The sequence below is a fragment of the Chiloscyllium plagiosum genome, unplaced genomic scaffold, assembly GCF_037043375.1.
Source record: "Chiloscyllium plagiosum isolate Xiang-an unplaced genomic scaffold, Cpla_swu_hap1 HiC_scaffold_11, whole genome shotgun sequence".
Lineage (NCBI taxonomy): Eukaryota > Metazoa > Chordata > Chondrichthyes > Orectolobiformes > Hemiscylliidae > Chiloscyllium > Chiloscyllium plagiosum.
Window position 1 is genome coordinate 75,633,974 of NW_028270149.1, and position 14,737 is coordinate 75,648,710.

Sequence of the window (14,737 nt, forward strand, 5' to 3'; positions counted from 1 at the left end):
CAGGAGAAAATATCCTCTGTATGACAACTTTGTCAATTTCCTTTAGCATCTTACACACCTCAATTTGATCTCTTCTCATCTATCTAAATTCCAGCAAGTACTGCCCAAGCTGTTCAATCTCTCCTCATAAAATAAACCTTGCATCTCTGGACTTAATCTAGTGAACATTCTTTGAATTGCATCCAATGCAAATACATCTTTCCCCAACTAAGGGGATGAAGTATGAAAATTGTATGCAGTACTCCATTATAGTCTCGCTAATACTTTGCACAGTTGCAAAAACACTTATCTGCTTTTAGACTTCATTCCTTTAGCAATAAGTGGCAAAACTTCATTTGTCCTACTTGTTTCCTGCTGTACCTACTTCTTTAATGATGGATTCCAAGAAGTTTTTTTAATAACAAATATTACATCAACTGTTCTATAGCTTCCTACTTTCTAGCTCCTCCTCTTTATGAAGTAGCATAAGCGTTTCTCAAATCCACTGGAATCTTTCTAGAATCCCTGGAATTTTGGAATATTATAACCAATGGATCCACTATCTCTGCTGCCATTTCCTTTAGGACTTTGGGATGATTTACTGCACCATTGTGATTCCCATTACTCTGACAAAGCCATGTACCTACTCCTACTTATCTTCTCTGGGCTCAGGAACAAAGGGATCTTGGGCTACTTGTCTGCAGATCCCTGGAGGCGTATACCATTCCGACTCTCATGGACAGGGTGGATAGAAAGCAGCCGTTCCCCTTGGTTGAAGGGTCATTAACAAGGGGACATAATTTTAAAGTGAGTAGCAGATGTTTAGAGGGGATTTGCGGGAAACTGTTTTCACCCAGAGGGTGGTAGCAATCTGGAATGCATTGCCTGGGAGGGAAACCTCACAATCTTTAAAAAGGACTTGAATGAGCACTGAGAACATTCAAGCCTACGGGCCTTGTGCGGGAAAGTGGGAGTGTTGTAGGTAGTGTATATTTTGTGGTTTGGACTTGATAGGCTGAAAGGCCTCTTTTGCATTGCATGATTCTATGAATCTGTTAAATGATAAGACAATGGGCTAAATTTTACGTCTTTTTGGCAAAGAGTGAGTTACGAGAGCTTTTTTAAGGGAATTCCACTGCGAGTCCCAGTGAGATTTCTCAATGTATTTTACCCAATGCATCTCATTAACTATCTGCACTACCCCCCCCCCCCACCCTCCTTCCCCCAACCCCCACCCACCCTACAAACCCAGCCGCTATGGCTTCCTGCACATCCAATTCTAGCCCAATCCTACCACACACCATTCCTACAGAAACTTGCCAGATATATCCTCTGAAAGTTAGGCATCCCTTCAACCCATGCCACCTTTAAAAGGCTTCCCTGACTGCTCAAGGATGGAGTTTGAAGTTGTCTAAAAAGGGGAAGTTAGCACCATGGTACACTGATAAGGGACCTGGAGGCGCTGGTTGAGAGAATGGTGCAAAGAAGAGGAGATCCGGCAAAGGAGGCCACATCACCAGATCTTGGCAGCATCGTTTGAGGGCACTACCTGGGTCATTGCTGTCTTGAAAAACTGGAGGAATGGCCAACAGTGTCAATGATCTCCACTGTGCCGGGGCAAGTGCTACGCCCTTCTTTGCTATCCCCTCTATCTCTGTCATTGCATCCACTTCCCACCATGGTTCACAGTCATAGAGTCCCCATAGTGTGGAAATAGGCCATTTAGCCCAACAGGCCCACACCGACACTCTGAAGAGCATCTCACTCAGACCCATCCTGCTATCCGATCCCTGTAATCCTGCAGGACCCATGGCTAAGGCAGCTAGCCTACACGTCCCTGAATGCTACTGGCAATTTAGTATGGCAAATCTTTGGACTGTGGGAAGAAACTGGAGCACTCGGCTGAAACCCATGCAGACACGGGGAGAATGTGCAAAATTCACACAGACAGTCACCCGAGGTTGGAATCAAACCCAGGTCCCTGGCACTACGAGGCAGCAGTTCTGACCATTGAGCCATAGTGCCACCCGGTTCACGTTTACCATTCTCATCATTGTCTGCAACATCTTCCCTCACCTGATTTCCACCAATAACTCTGCAAGGCTTCAGCACTGTTCTCACTCCCTCAGGACACCTCACCATTGTTGACCCATGGATGCCAAACACTTTTGCCTCACTCAGAAGTTTAATTTAGATAAATATGAGGTGCTGCATTTTGGAAAAGCAAATCTTAGCAGGACTTATACAGTTAATGGTAAGGCGGGGGGGAGTGGGGGGGTTGACGATAGGTGGATGTAGATGGAAGGTAATTGTGATAGGTTGGTGGGGAGGGTTGAGCAGATAGATGGGAAGGAAGATGGTGAGAAAGGACAGTTCAAGACGGTGGTACCAAGTTGGAGGGTTGGATCTGGGATGAGGTGAGGGGAGGGAGACTTGGAAACTGGTGAAGTTGATGCTGTGTGATTGTAGAGTCCTAATGAGGCATTCTTTCTCAGGTGGGTAGGTGGCTTTGATTTGGCAGTGGGGGAACAGGCTCCACTAAAACATAGCTGGAGAGACAGCAAGGAAGAAAATGACTTAAGGGCATTTTGATGGCAAGAATGGCAATGCACTGCACATAGTTTGGCACTTCTTTAGAAAAAGGCTGCTTTCACCCTGTATCTGTTTTTCTTGACTTTCTGTGCAGTTCCGTATGTAACTGTACCAGCATGAAGCATAACTTCAAGGCCACAGGATGTAGCATGGATTGATGTCTGTGCTGAGAGCCCTCTGCAGTATGTGGAAGTGAGAGGAACAAGATGTATAGAGGGCAATAGGTACTGCTGATACCATTTTCCCTCGTCCAAAAACATCTCACCTCTTCACAGTTTTGAATGGTTTTTAAACAATGTCCCTTCACTCTAAAGACTCCCCACAATTGGAAACATTCTTTCCTCATCCACCCTGTCACAAGCCCCCAGGATCTTATGTTTCAATCAAGTCACCTCTTCCCCTTCTAAACTTTACAGAGACAAACCCTTCAGACAAATTCAACACTGATCAATCAGCATTGCATCAAAATGGAAAACAAAATCCATCTCAGCCCAGTAATGGGAAGTGAAAGCAACCCAAAACATCCAACATTTTGATCTGTGGACTAAATTTCTGAATGAACAGGTCGTTACAGTGAACAGCTCCTCTAGTCTTGAGTTTTTGAACATGCTGAAAGTTTAACAGCCATTGTATGAAAATTGCCACTGCTCCATCCTGCAATTTGCAAAGGGCAGAAATGCCCCAGCATTTGTTTTTGTTATTTATCATCTCCATTCAATATGGATTATAAATCTTTGTAGTCCTCATTTGCAGAAGTGTTGCTGTTTTGGACTACCAATGTAGGGAAAAAAAGTATACTGCTCCCTGAAGGGCAGGAAGAAAAGTAAGTTGATTTTCAGCATGGAGCACTATTATTGAACCTAGTAAGAATTATTTAGAAAACATAAGGCAGAGGCCAAATAACAGGGTAATGACTCAATTTATGCTCACGCTTCTGTTAAAATTGGAACCATGATAAGGTCATTTTACGTGCATGGTAATTCTTTGTGACACAACTTTGTTCTATGTTGCTAATTCTTGCCTGTGGCTACATTTTAGAAAGATAATGAGCAATTATGAATTGAAGAAAATGAATTCTAGCTGTAACTATGTATTTGAGCTTATATAGAAGCTACTTTGATAAATTGTGGAATTTTACTCACTGAATGTATCTGGTGAAGCTATATTTGATATGTGTGTGTATGTTTCAAGATTTCATACAAGGACGTAGCTTTTAACTTCCTGCAGACATTTGGTTGGAAAATGAGCTGACAATTATCAAGGTTTTTAACTTGACATTTGAAGATTTAATAAAGTCTTCCAAAACTGACATTCACTTTTATATTGAGTAGAGCTGAAAATGTGTTGCTGGAAACACGCAGCAGGTCAGGCAGCATCCAAGGAGCAGGAGAATCGACATTTCGGGCATGAGCCCTTCTTCAGGAATGAGGAAAGTGTGTCCAGCAGGCTAAGATAAAAGGTAGGGAGGAGGGCCTTGGGGGAGGGGCGTTGGAAATGCGATAGGTGGAAGGAGGTTAAGGTGAGGGTCATAAGCCGAAGTGGGGGTGGGGGCGGAGAGGAAGAAGATTGCAGGTTAGGAAGGTGGTGCTGAGTTCAAGGGTTGGGACTGAGACAAGGTGGGGGTAGGTGAAATGAGGAAACTGGAGAAATCTGAGTTCATCCCTTGTGGTTGGAGGGTTCCTAGGCGCCCAGTGTTATACACTGACAGACCTGTCCCCACCAGAACTGTACCCCAGTGTTATACACTGACAGACCTGTCCCCACCAGAACTGTACCCTAGTGGTATAAAGCGACAGACCTGACCCCCATCAGTACTGTTCCCCAGTGTTATACAGCGACAGATCTGTCCCCACAAGTACGGTACCCTAGTGTTATACAGTGACAGTCCTGTCCCCACCAGTACTGTACCCCAGTTTTAGACAGCAACAGACCTGTCCCCATCAGTACTGTTATATTGAGTATAAAATATGAACCACTGATGTTTACTTGGGCATCCACCATTTTGAAATATGAAGAAAATATAATAAAGATTATTTAAATTAAAACTAAATTGGCAAGAATTTTATAATGCTTTAATTGTAGAAGAAGATTTTTAAGCACAATCAAGACATTTTATAAACCATTAAGTTTGTCATCTTTGATAACCAATGCAATATATTCATCAAATTTCCACTTGGTTACTTTGACTGTGCCATTATTGTAAAGAATCCACTCTGAATCAGATTTGGCATTTTGGTTTCAGAATCATCCCTTCACAAGACATCATCCAGACACCATCCATCTAAATAGATAATTATTTGGAACAATCTGAAGACAGTTTGTGCCCTGCTGATGTTTAGTCAATTATACTTTAATTAATCTGTGACACTAAAAGTTTAAAAATATAAACAGTTAAGTCAATTGTTCTACTATCACTTTGAAGTTTGAAACTCTTTTTGAAAGATGCATAACTCTGCAGCGATGGTTACACTTGGAATGTTTGCTGGTTTTTTATTTGACCAAATAAAGGTGTTGCATTAATGTTGATGATTTAAGCTTTGAGGATGTTCAAGGACCCAGTCTGATATGCACTTCCAAAGATAAGGTCAAAGGCTGCTCTCTGCTCTCATTAGACATTCACAATTTGGGTAATTCCTTCAGAGTGGATTCTTGCTCCGTCTATTCCCCCAACCAAGTTGTTCACTAATACTGAACAAACACACTGCAGCACAGTTATTTGGCAGCTTAACAAATGTTCTGACTTTTAGTTTGAAACATTTTTTTGTATTCAATTCCTTTTGCTAGAATAGCCAGAAAGGCTACCTCTAAGACAAGTGAAGTCTGTTCTGTATATGCATGTTCTGATATCCAGTGCACTTTCTTCGCAATATGGTGCATATTGCCTGCTCAATCTATGGACTGACTTGTAAATTGCATAAAATATGTCTTTCTGCAGAGAAAAATTGAGATCAACAATTAGTGCCAGTGTAGTATTTCTCAGCAGAAAAATGGGGGTGGAGTGAGCTTTGACTTATCCTCTGGTGTTAAATCTAAACATGATATTTGACATTGAAAAAAGGTGTTGTCTTGTGTGTTTGGTTGACTTAAAAGTCACACTCTGTGGTAATTTCCCTGCTGTAGAATAAGGGCTAGCCAATTGGTGCCAAACAAGATTTTGTTCAATCCCACCAGGGTAAGTAGGGGAGTAGCAAATACCTCAGAGACGACACACCATCACATTGTCTTGAATGGATCCTGGGGTCCTCACTTTCAAGTGGGTTGATGAGGTTGGAGGAGGAGTGGGATATCTTGGGCGAAGGAGATATAAACTTTCCTTCCTGCCCCTCATCTGGGGGATGACTCCCTTCTGCCCCAGACTGACCTGACAGAAAAACTACAGCGACCGCCCCATTTAAACAGAGTTAAAATGACAATTGGAACTGTATTGCATGTGTGTAGAGGGACTCACCTGGATTTGCACTGGTGTGTTTGATGCCTGTGTAAGAAGCAGGTTAAAATAGACAAAAGAAAGACACTTGTAGTTCCAAGGTGGGTTGGGGGGGGAGGGAAGGGGTTGGGGGAGCAAAATCAGTTTAGCTCAGTTGGCTGGATTGTTGCTTTGCAGAGCAGTGTGATGCCAATAGCGTGGGTTTAATTCCCATCACTGGTTGAGATTTCCATGAAGGACTCTTCCTCTCAACCTCTTCCCCCGCCTGAGGTATGGTGGCCCTCAGATTAAATCACCACTAGTCACCTCTCTGTAATAAGAGAGCAACCCTATGCTCTGCTAAGATTTTCATGACACAATACAAGTAAATGAGACCATTTAAATGAACTGTACAATCAGTTTCTGTCAGGTTTTTGGCCTCTTACCAGTTTAGTTTTTGTTACATTAATGACTTCAAGCAATATAGTGGTGATTTTACATTTTGAAAATGTTAGCCAGTGTTGTTGTTATTGATTGCTATGGCCCTAAATAGGAAAGTACATGAATGTGCGTGGTGGATGATAATATTCTGAATGGATGGATAATCTTCTAGCATTCAACATAAGGGCCCCCTCAATAGCCTTTTAGGCAAATATTTCCCTTGGAATCAAATCCCAATGACGGCATCAACAATCTCTGGAGAACAGGAGAAATAAATTAGAGGAAAAAAAAACAAACAGAAAAATTGGATTTGAAAAGCCTTGGATCTAGTTTATAGATTTTGTATTTTCCAGCATTATTATTTCCTATAAACAATGTTGCAAATTCTGCCTGTAGTTTATAACTACTGTTTTGCAAGTACAACGTCAATTTTTTTCTTTATGTTCTTCCCAGAGGTTCTTTTGCTGATCCTGTTACCAAAGTATACAAAACAAAATGTTGCAATTTTGTTTAAATGAATGTTTTGCGATTCATGCTAATTGAAGGCCTGTTGCTGTGAGGTTCATAAACATGATAATGAGGATTGATTCATACCAGCTTGAAAAAGAGTGTAGTGTGGTCATGACTGGCTAAAGCTGCACACCATAGGAAGAAAGGGATTAACATTATTTTAGTGGCAGTGGGAAGTATCTTAGTGGAGAAAAAGGGCTGAAGATATGTCAGAACAGGACAATATGCCCACTCTGTTACCCATCACCACTATGAGTGTGCCAAATCTTCTAGGACGAAAGTGGTTTAATAGGGGCCCACCCCCACCTTCCCAAGGGACATTTCACCCACCTTCCAACATTCCTAGCCTGCAACTCTCCCACCACAGCTGTTTACACTTTTTGTTATCCTTGCCTCAGATTAACCCTGGATGCACTCAGTGTCAAAATTTTTGACTGTCCTTTGAGTGCACCATAATCCCCAGACTTCGCGCTGAACTCTGAGACCCTAGGACCTTCCTCGTTAATGCTCCAAGAATTGAAATCCCCTCTCACTTCCATGTCACAGGCTCTCACCGAGAGATCACAAAACACTGCTACCACACATGGGAAGAACTTCAAATCAGTGCAAGACCCTAAGACTTAAACTTTAGTATGGTCAGTCTTTTCCATTGATCCTTGATCGAGGGGATGCTTACCAGTTGATCTCAGTGATCTGCAACTTACACTTGTCTAAATAATCCAGTTTAAAAGAAAATCCTACCTCAACATTAGCAGCACCACAGGACATCCGTAAGTATATTTTATGAAGCAATTGTAGAGTTAAATGTACATTCACATCAATGAAACCCGAGTGGGTCTTTGCAGGAGGAGTGAGTTGACACAACCTTGGCATGGTGGTACCTGTACTGAGGTCAACACGGGGACAGGAGATTGAGGCAGTTTATTTGGTTTGTTATCTGGAGATTAAATAGACCTTGTGACAGGGCCAGAGAGGGGAAGGTCCTGTATGCTGTCAGCTGAGGTCATTGGTCTTCATGAACAGAGAGTGAATTACTGTATTGAGTTGTTGTTTATGCCAAGTGAGATGCCTGGTGAGATTCCAGATCAGAGCAAAGGCCAAACATCACTCACTAATTTGGCATGAATCCCACGCCTGCTTCAGCTGTCATCTCTTAAGGGGCAAACTAACTTTATACTGAAAGCGAAGACTTTTGGGAAAAGCGTTGTCAATGCTCCAAACTTTTTCAATATGATTTAAACCTCACTTCCTGAGCACATTAACTGAAAAAATCTGTCCTGTTTTCTAATCCCTTATTATAGCTGACCTTACACCATCTCTACTTCTACACATTCCAGCTTCTTTTGAATGTAAAGTTAGCGAATATTTCTTTTTCTTGAATGAGAATAAATATTTTAAAGATGCAAAATGTCAATTGTAAACCAATACAGGATAATTACTGCACGGAGGAGGATTTACATTAATATTGGATGATAAATAATTTGGAACATTCAAAGTAATTAAACTGACTAACAAATGAAGGACTGCATTCCCTCGTATGAAGTTACATTATTAACAAAATAACATTTTAATATTTAGAAGCGAGAGAACGTTAAAAGTGCAACTGATTAAAGATTAAAGGGAGTAACAAAGAGGGCTCACACTATACATACATAGATTTATCATATATATTGTTTCAAAGATGTGTTTTCCAAATATTAATTCATCTTACACCTTGATATATCACATGGCTTCATTGAGTTTCCCCAGGATGAGGTCAGTGTCGCAGCTCAAGGCTTGGGCTGACTTTGCTAGCTTCCCCAGACAAAGGGTGCGATAGACAGTACACACGTCACATTGGGAGTGCCACATCAAAACATAGCCGAGTTTAAAAATAAAAGGAGCACCCATTTAAGATGGAGGCGAGGAGAAATATTTTCTCTGAGTGTTGTTAGTCTGCAGAATTCTGTTCCCAAGATAGCAGCAGAAGGTGGGGTATTTGTAAGGCTAAGTTCTATTCATGATTGACAAAGGATTGAAAAAGTATTGGGAAAGGCTGAAAAAAGGTGTTGAGGCCATATTGGGTCAGCTGTGATTTTATTGAAGGTTGGAGCAAGCTTGAGGAGCCAAGTGGCCTATTCTTGCACTGAATTTATTTGTTCAAATGTAAAATAATGACGAACGTTCAAAGCAACATAACAGTCACTGATACTTGAGAGGCAAAAGAGGGTTTGGATTACGCAATCTGCTTCAATATCTTCAAAGTACAATTCAAGCTAACATGAAAGTTATGCTACAGACCATCTGGCTAATATAAGGAGGAGATAGAGAGGTTGTGTGAGGACAAAGAGCTATTTTAAGGGTAACTTAATCAAACAAATATAAACTGAAAAACCGCAAATGATTCCAGCTCAGAGTTGATTAATGAGACGCATGACTGATTCACTGCCGACTGTGTTAAGGAAGCAAAGGGGGCCATCCTCATAATCATTTGGTATTTGTAAAATGGTCCAAAAAGTGCACAGGAAATAGGATTTAGAGCAGCCTTGGGGGAGACTGAGTTATTAACGTTAACATGATGTGGAACACATAAATACCAACACTAGGAGGCAGAGCTGTAATTTTAAAGGGGTCAAATGCAATGGAATGCGCAATAGCCAAAACAAGTGAACTGGGAGGTGTTTTCAATAACATTTCTGAACAGGAGTATCAACTTACAGAATAAATGTTCAGAAAGTGTGATGCTGAAAAAATTCACAAAATCTTTTAAGAATTAATTAGATAATATAAGCAAGAGGTGCAGAAACATTCCACATTTTTCTGGCTGCATGAATTAAGGTGGGCCAATTGACCAGCTCTCACTCCTGTAATTATCTTGGGCTTTTGTAACAGGATGACAAATGCAATGGTGCTAAAACAAAGGCAAAATACTATGGTTGTTGGAGGTCTGAATTGAAAACAGAAAGTGCTACAAAAACTCACCAGGTCTAGTAGTGTCTCTCCTCAAAGGAGAGCTGGAATGCAGTTCAGTGGTTCCATTTCACAGATTGTTCAGATATAACATAGAACAGTACAGCACAGAAACCGTCCCTTGGCCCATGATATTGTGCCGAACATGACACCAAATTAAATAAATCCCTTCTGCTTTCCCTTAGTCCATTATCCCTCCATCCCTTGCATATTCATGTGCTTATCAAAATGCCCCTATCATATATATCTCCACCACCATCCTTGGCAGTATGTTCTAGACTCATACTACTGTGTAAAACCCCGCACCTCACATCTCCTTTGAACTTCCCCCTTTCACCTTAACTTCATACACTATAGTATTTTAACTCTGAGAAAAAGATTCTTACTGTCAACCCTGTGTATGCATCACGTAAGTTTATACATTTCTGTCAAGTCTTCCCTCAGTTTCCACCATTCCAGAAAAATAACAAGCTGAGTGTTTCCAGCATCTCCTATAGCTCACATCCTATAATTCAGGTAGCATGTTAAACATCTCCTGCACCATCTCCAAATCCTTCCTGTAATGTGGTGACCAGAATTGAATGCAGTGTGGTCTAGCCAAAGTCTTATAAAGCTGCAACATAATTTCCTGGCTCTTGTACTCAAAGGCAAGTATAACATACACCTCCTTTATCACCCTATCTAATTGCATAGTCATTTTCAGGGAGCTATGGACTTGAACTCCAAGATCCCTCTGTACATCAATGCTATTCAGAATCCTTCCATTAACTATATACTTTCCATAACATTTGATCTCCCAAAGCGCAACACCTCAGACTTACTCAGGACTAAGCTCCATCTGTCATTTCTCTGCCCATATCTGCAACTGATCTCTATCCCACTGTATCTTTTAACAACCTTCTATAGCATTTACAACTCCACCAATCTTTGGGTCACCTGCAAACATACTAAAACAGCCATCTACATTTTCATCCAAATCATTTATTTAAAATCACAAAACACAGAGGTCTCAGTACAGATCCCTGCGGAACAGCACTAGTCACCGACCTTCAGCCAGAAAAACACCCTTCCTCCACTACCCTCTTTCTTCTATGGGCAAACCAATTCTGAATCCAAGTGGCCAAATCACTGTGGATCCCATACATCATAATCTTCTGGAGATCCTACTATGAGGGACCTTGCTAAAAGCCTTACTGAAATTCACGTAGACAACATCCCTCATTATCAACAATGACAGTATTAGGTAAAAGTGACCACTGCACTGTCCTTGTGGAGACAAAGTCCCACCTTCACATTGAGAATTACCTCCATTGTGTTGTGTGGCACTATCACCACGCTAAATGGGACAGACTTTGAACCGATTTAGCAGCTCAAGACCGGGCATCCATGAGGCGCTGTGGGCCATCAACAGCAACAGAACTGTACTCCAGCACAATCTGTACCTCATGGCCCAGCATATCCCCCACTCAACCATTACAATCAAGCCAGGGGATCAAACCTGGTTCAATGGAGAGTGCAGGAGGGTATACCAGGAACAGCATCAGGCTTACCTAAAAATGATGTGTCAACCTCGTGAAGCTACCAAACAGGACTACTTGTGTGCCAAATGGCACAAACAGCAAGTGATAGACACAGCTAAGCGATCCCACAACCAACTGATCAAATCTACGTTCTGCATTCCTTCCACGTCCAGTAGTGAATGGTGGTGGACAATTAAATAACTCACTGGAGGTGGAGGCTCCACAAATATCCTGATCCTCAACTATGGAGGAGCCCAGCACATCAGTGCAAAAGATAAGGCTGATGCAGTTGCAACATTCTTCAGTCAGAAATGCTGAGTGGATGATCCATCTCAAGCTCCTCCAGTGGTTCCCCAGCATCACAGACACCAGTCTCCAGCCAATTTGATTCACTCCACGTGGTATCAAGAAATGGCTGGAGGCACTGGATACTGTAAAGGCGATGGGCCCTAATAACATTCCACTAATAGTACAGAAAATGTGCTCCAGAACCTGCTGCTCCCTTAGCCAAGTATAGTTATAACACTGGCATCTACCCAACAATGTGGAAACTTGCTCAAGTATGTCCTGTACACAATGCTACCAGGACAAATCCAACCTGGCCAATTACTGCCCAATCAGTCTACTCTCCATCATCAGTAAAATGGTGGAAGGGGTCATCAACAGTGCTATCAAGCAGCACCTGCTCAGTGACACCAGTTTGGGTTTCCCCAGGATCACTCAGATCCTGACCTCATTATAGCCTTGGTTCACCTTCCAAACCCATGACCATTTCCATCTAGAAGGACAAGGGCAATAGGTACTTGGGTAAAAGTTCCCATCCAAGCCATTCACCACCCCGCCGTTCCTTCACAGTCATTGGGTCAAAATCCTGGAATTCCCTCCCTACTGGCATTATGGGTCAACCCACAGCAAGTGGACTGCAGCGATTCAAGAAGACAGCTCACCACCACCTTCTCAAGGGCAAATAGGGATGGGCTATCAATGCTGGCCCAGCCCAGCAATGCTCAAGTCCCACAAATGAATAAAAGACCACTTCCTCAAAAACCTTTATCAAATTAGTAAGAAATGACCTGCCCCGCACAAAGCCATGGTGACTGTCCCTAACTAGGCCATGCTTTTGTAAAAGAGTGTAAATTCTATCCTTAGGAATTCTTTCCAATAGCTTCCCAAACACCAAGGTGAGGGTCATCAGTCTGTATTATTCCTTCAGGACCTTTTCAGTGGCCAGTGAGGATTTAAAGATCTTGGTCAAGGCCCCAGCAATCCCATTTCTTGCCTTTTTCAATAACTTGGTCCTTATGATTCTAATGCTGGTCAGATGTCGCTTTTCAGTCATCTTTCTCCAATGCTTCCACTGATTTGCTAGAGGCACAAGGTACTGGATCACTTATAAAAGGTCTCTGTCTTATCAAATAAAAGTTACACTTTACTACTGAAGAAAAAATCAACTGGTTTTCTTCAGGTTTAAAATGGGTTTTGACTGCAGAGAACAGGGAGACCACCCTTGTGCTGGTGAAGATCAAAAATGCTTCTCTGTCTATCTTGTTCCCCGTCCCAATCTGTGCAGGCACTGGAGACACGTTGAAAGGTCTAGCAGGTGAACTCCAACCTCAACCTTTGGAGTTCAAGGTGGGGCTGGATGCAGGCACTTTTTTGGATGTATTCCCTTGGCTGCTAAGGAGTTTGGCCAGGCATCCTCCATTAGTTGGCAATGGCGGACAGAGATGGGGATAGAGCCAGAAGCCTAGCATGTGAGCTGACCCTTAACAAAAAGAAAAGTGGCGAAACATCGGCTTCTCCAGAGGGCCTCATTATGAATGATTGGCTGAGCATTGACACTCAGTCATGGAAAATGGCCAAAAGGCAGTCTATTCATAGGAATGTAGGAACTTGAGAAATAGGAAAGGGTAGATCATTCAGCCCCTTTCTGTGCCATTCACCTAGATCAAGGTTGATCCTCTTGCTCAATGCCACTTTCCTGCAGTATCCCCATATCAGTTGAGGCATTTAATATTCAGAAATGTATCAATCTTGAGGACTGATCCTCTATAGACCTCAATGTGGAAGATTCCAAAGATGCTCCGAATGACAAAATTCCTACTCATCTCAGTCCTAAATGGCCTGTCCCCTCAATGTGAGACTGTCACACCATATTCTCAAATACCCAGCCAAGGGAAACATCCTGACTGCATTCAGTGAAGAGGTGTTGAGGGTGAGGACTAGACAATCTAATATAGCCTTCAATACAATGGGACTGATGTTCAGAGAAACCAGCCCACTTCAAATTCCAACTCCATCCCACTTCTACTTCCCTGTGATGAAAATATGTTCAGGAGTGGGCCCTTTTAATGGAGATGGGTCTGCCAGGCATTTCCTGGTTTGAGTTCCCACCCCCTTCCTAAAAATCCATCCATTTTTGTTAGATGCCGAAGCTAAGAATTTGATGGTTTTGAAACATGATGATTACGGCTCAAACTATTCTTGAAGAATATCTTTACTAAATAAAATGTGACACTTTGATTTAAGTCAAATTACTGGTGTAATGATTTCTTAAACATTTCAAAATGACAACCATCGACGCCAACAGGCACAGTTCACAGCTTATACTCACCATATAGCTTGCCAATGTTTTTGGAAAAATGTTTTGAAGCTTGAAAGGTTGACCTGTGTTCCTCAATCTGCAGCATATTTAATCTTCAATGTAGGTTCCCTCATAAATCCTCATTTGCTGGAAACAGTCTTTTTAAAAATATCCTGCAACATTCTTTCGCAATAAAAACCTCTATTAAATCATTCCTGTAATTCCATCAGTTTTCAGGACAAAGTGACCACTAATGGACAGGGACAAGTTTTGACACATTAAAGACAATTGCAGAGTAAGAAGAAACAGACAATCTAACTTCTGTCCATGGAAACGCAGCAATTTGAAAGTATTTTGTGCAGCTGCTTGTTGTACTTTCAAAGGACAGATGGTCTATGAAGCTGATCTGTGTTATATCATGTGACATTAACAAATATATACTGTATGTATCCGGAACACAATGAATCAGCCATCAATGTCCATTGCTTCTCAGAATACTCTTCATCACTTATGTTAACGAATGCCCTATGAGTCTTCACTGAAATTTACAGTGTTGGAAACCTACACTATCAAAGAATAATTTCTCCTTGATATCAGCATGTTACACTCACATCAGTAGCGGGCTTCTCACAGTAACATTTCATTGTAAAGTACAGCTACTATGTACAAACTGTTTCCAAAACTATTGAAAAAAAAACTATGTAACAAATCTTAATGTCTCTGCAGTTCATTTATTTTGTGGTCCTTCACCTCTTT

General features: G+C 41.7%; 1 long non-coding RNA gene across 4 annotated transcripts in view; it reads right to left on the reverse strand.

Moving 5' to 3' along the window:
- LOC148148831 (uncharacterized) overlaps window positions 1–14,407 on the reverse strand; it is a 30,383-nt gene extending 15,976 nt beyond the window's left edge. For 2 of the 4 annotated variants that reach the window (XR_015758682.1, XR_015758680.1), the window contains exon 1: window positions 14,012–14,407. This is a non-coding gene — a long non-coding RNA (uncharacterized LOC148148831). Of the gene's footprint in view, window positions 1–7,669; window positions 7,771–14,011 lie in introns of those variants that run through there. The other 2 variants (XR_015758683.1, XR_015758681.1) reach the window with 1 other exon arrangement.
- Window positions 14,408–14,737: the final 330 nt, after the last annotated feature.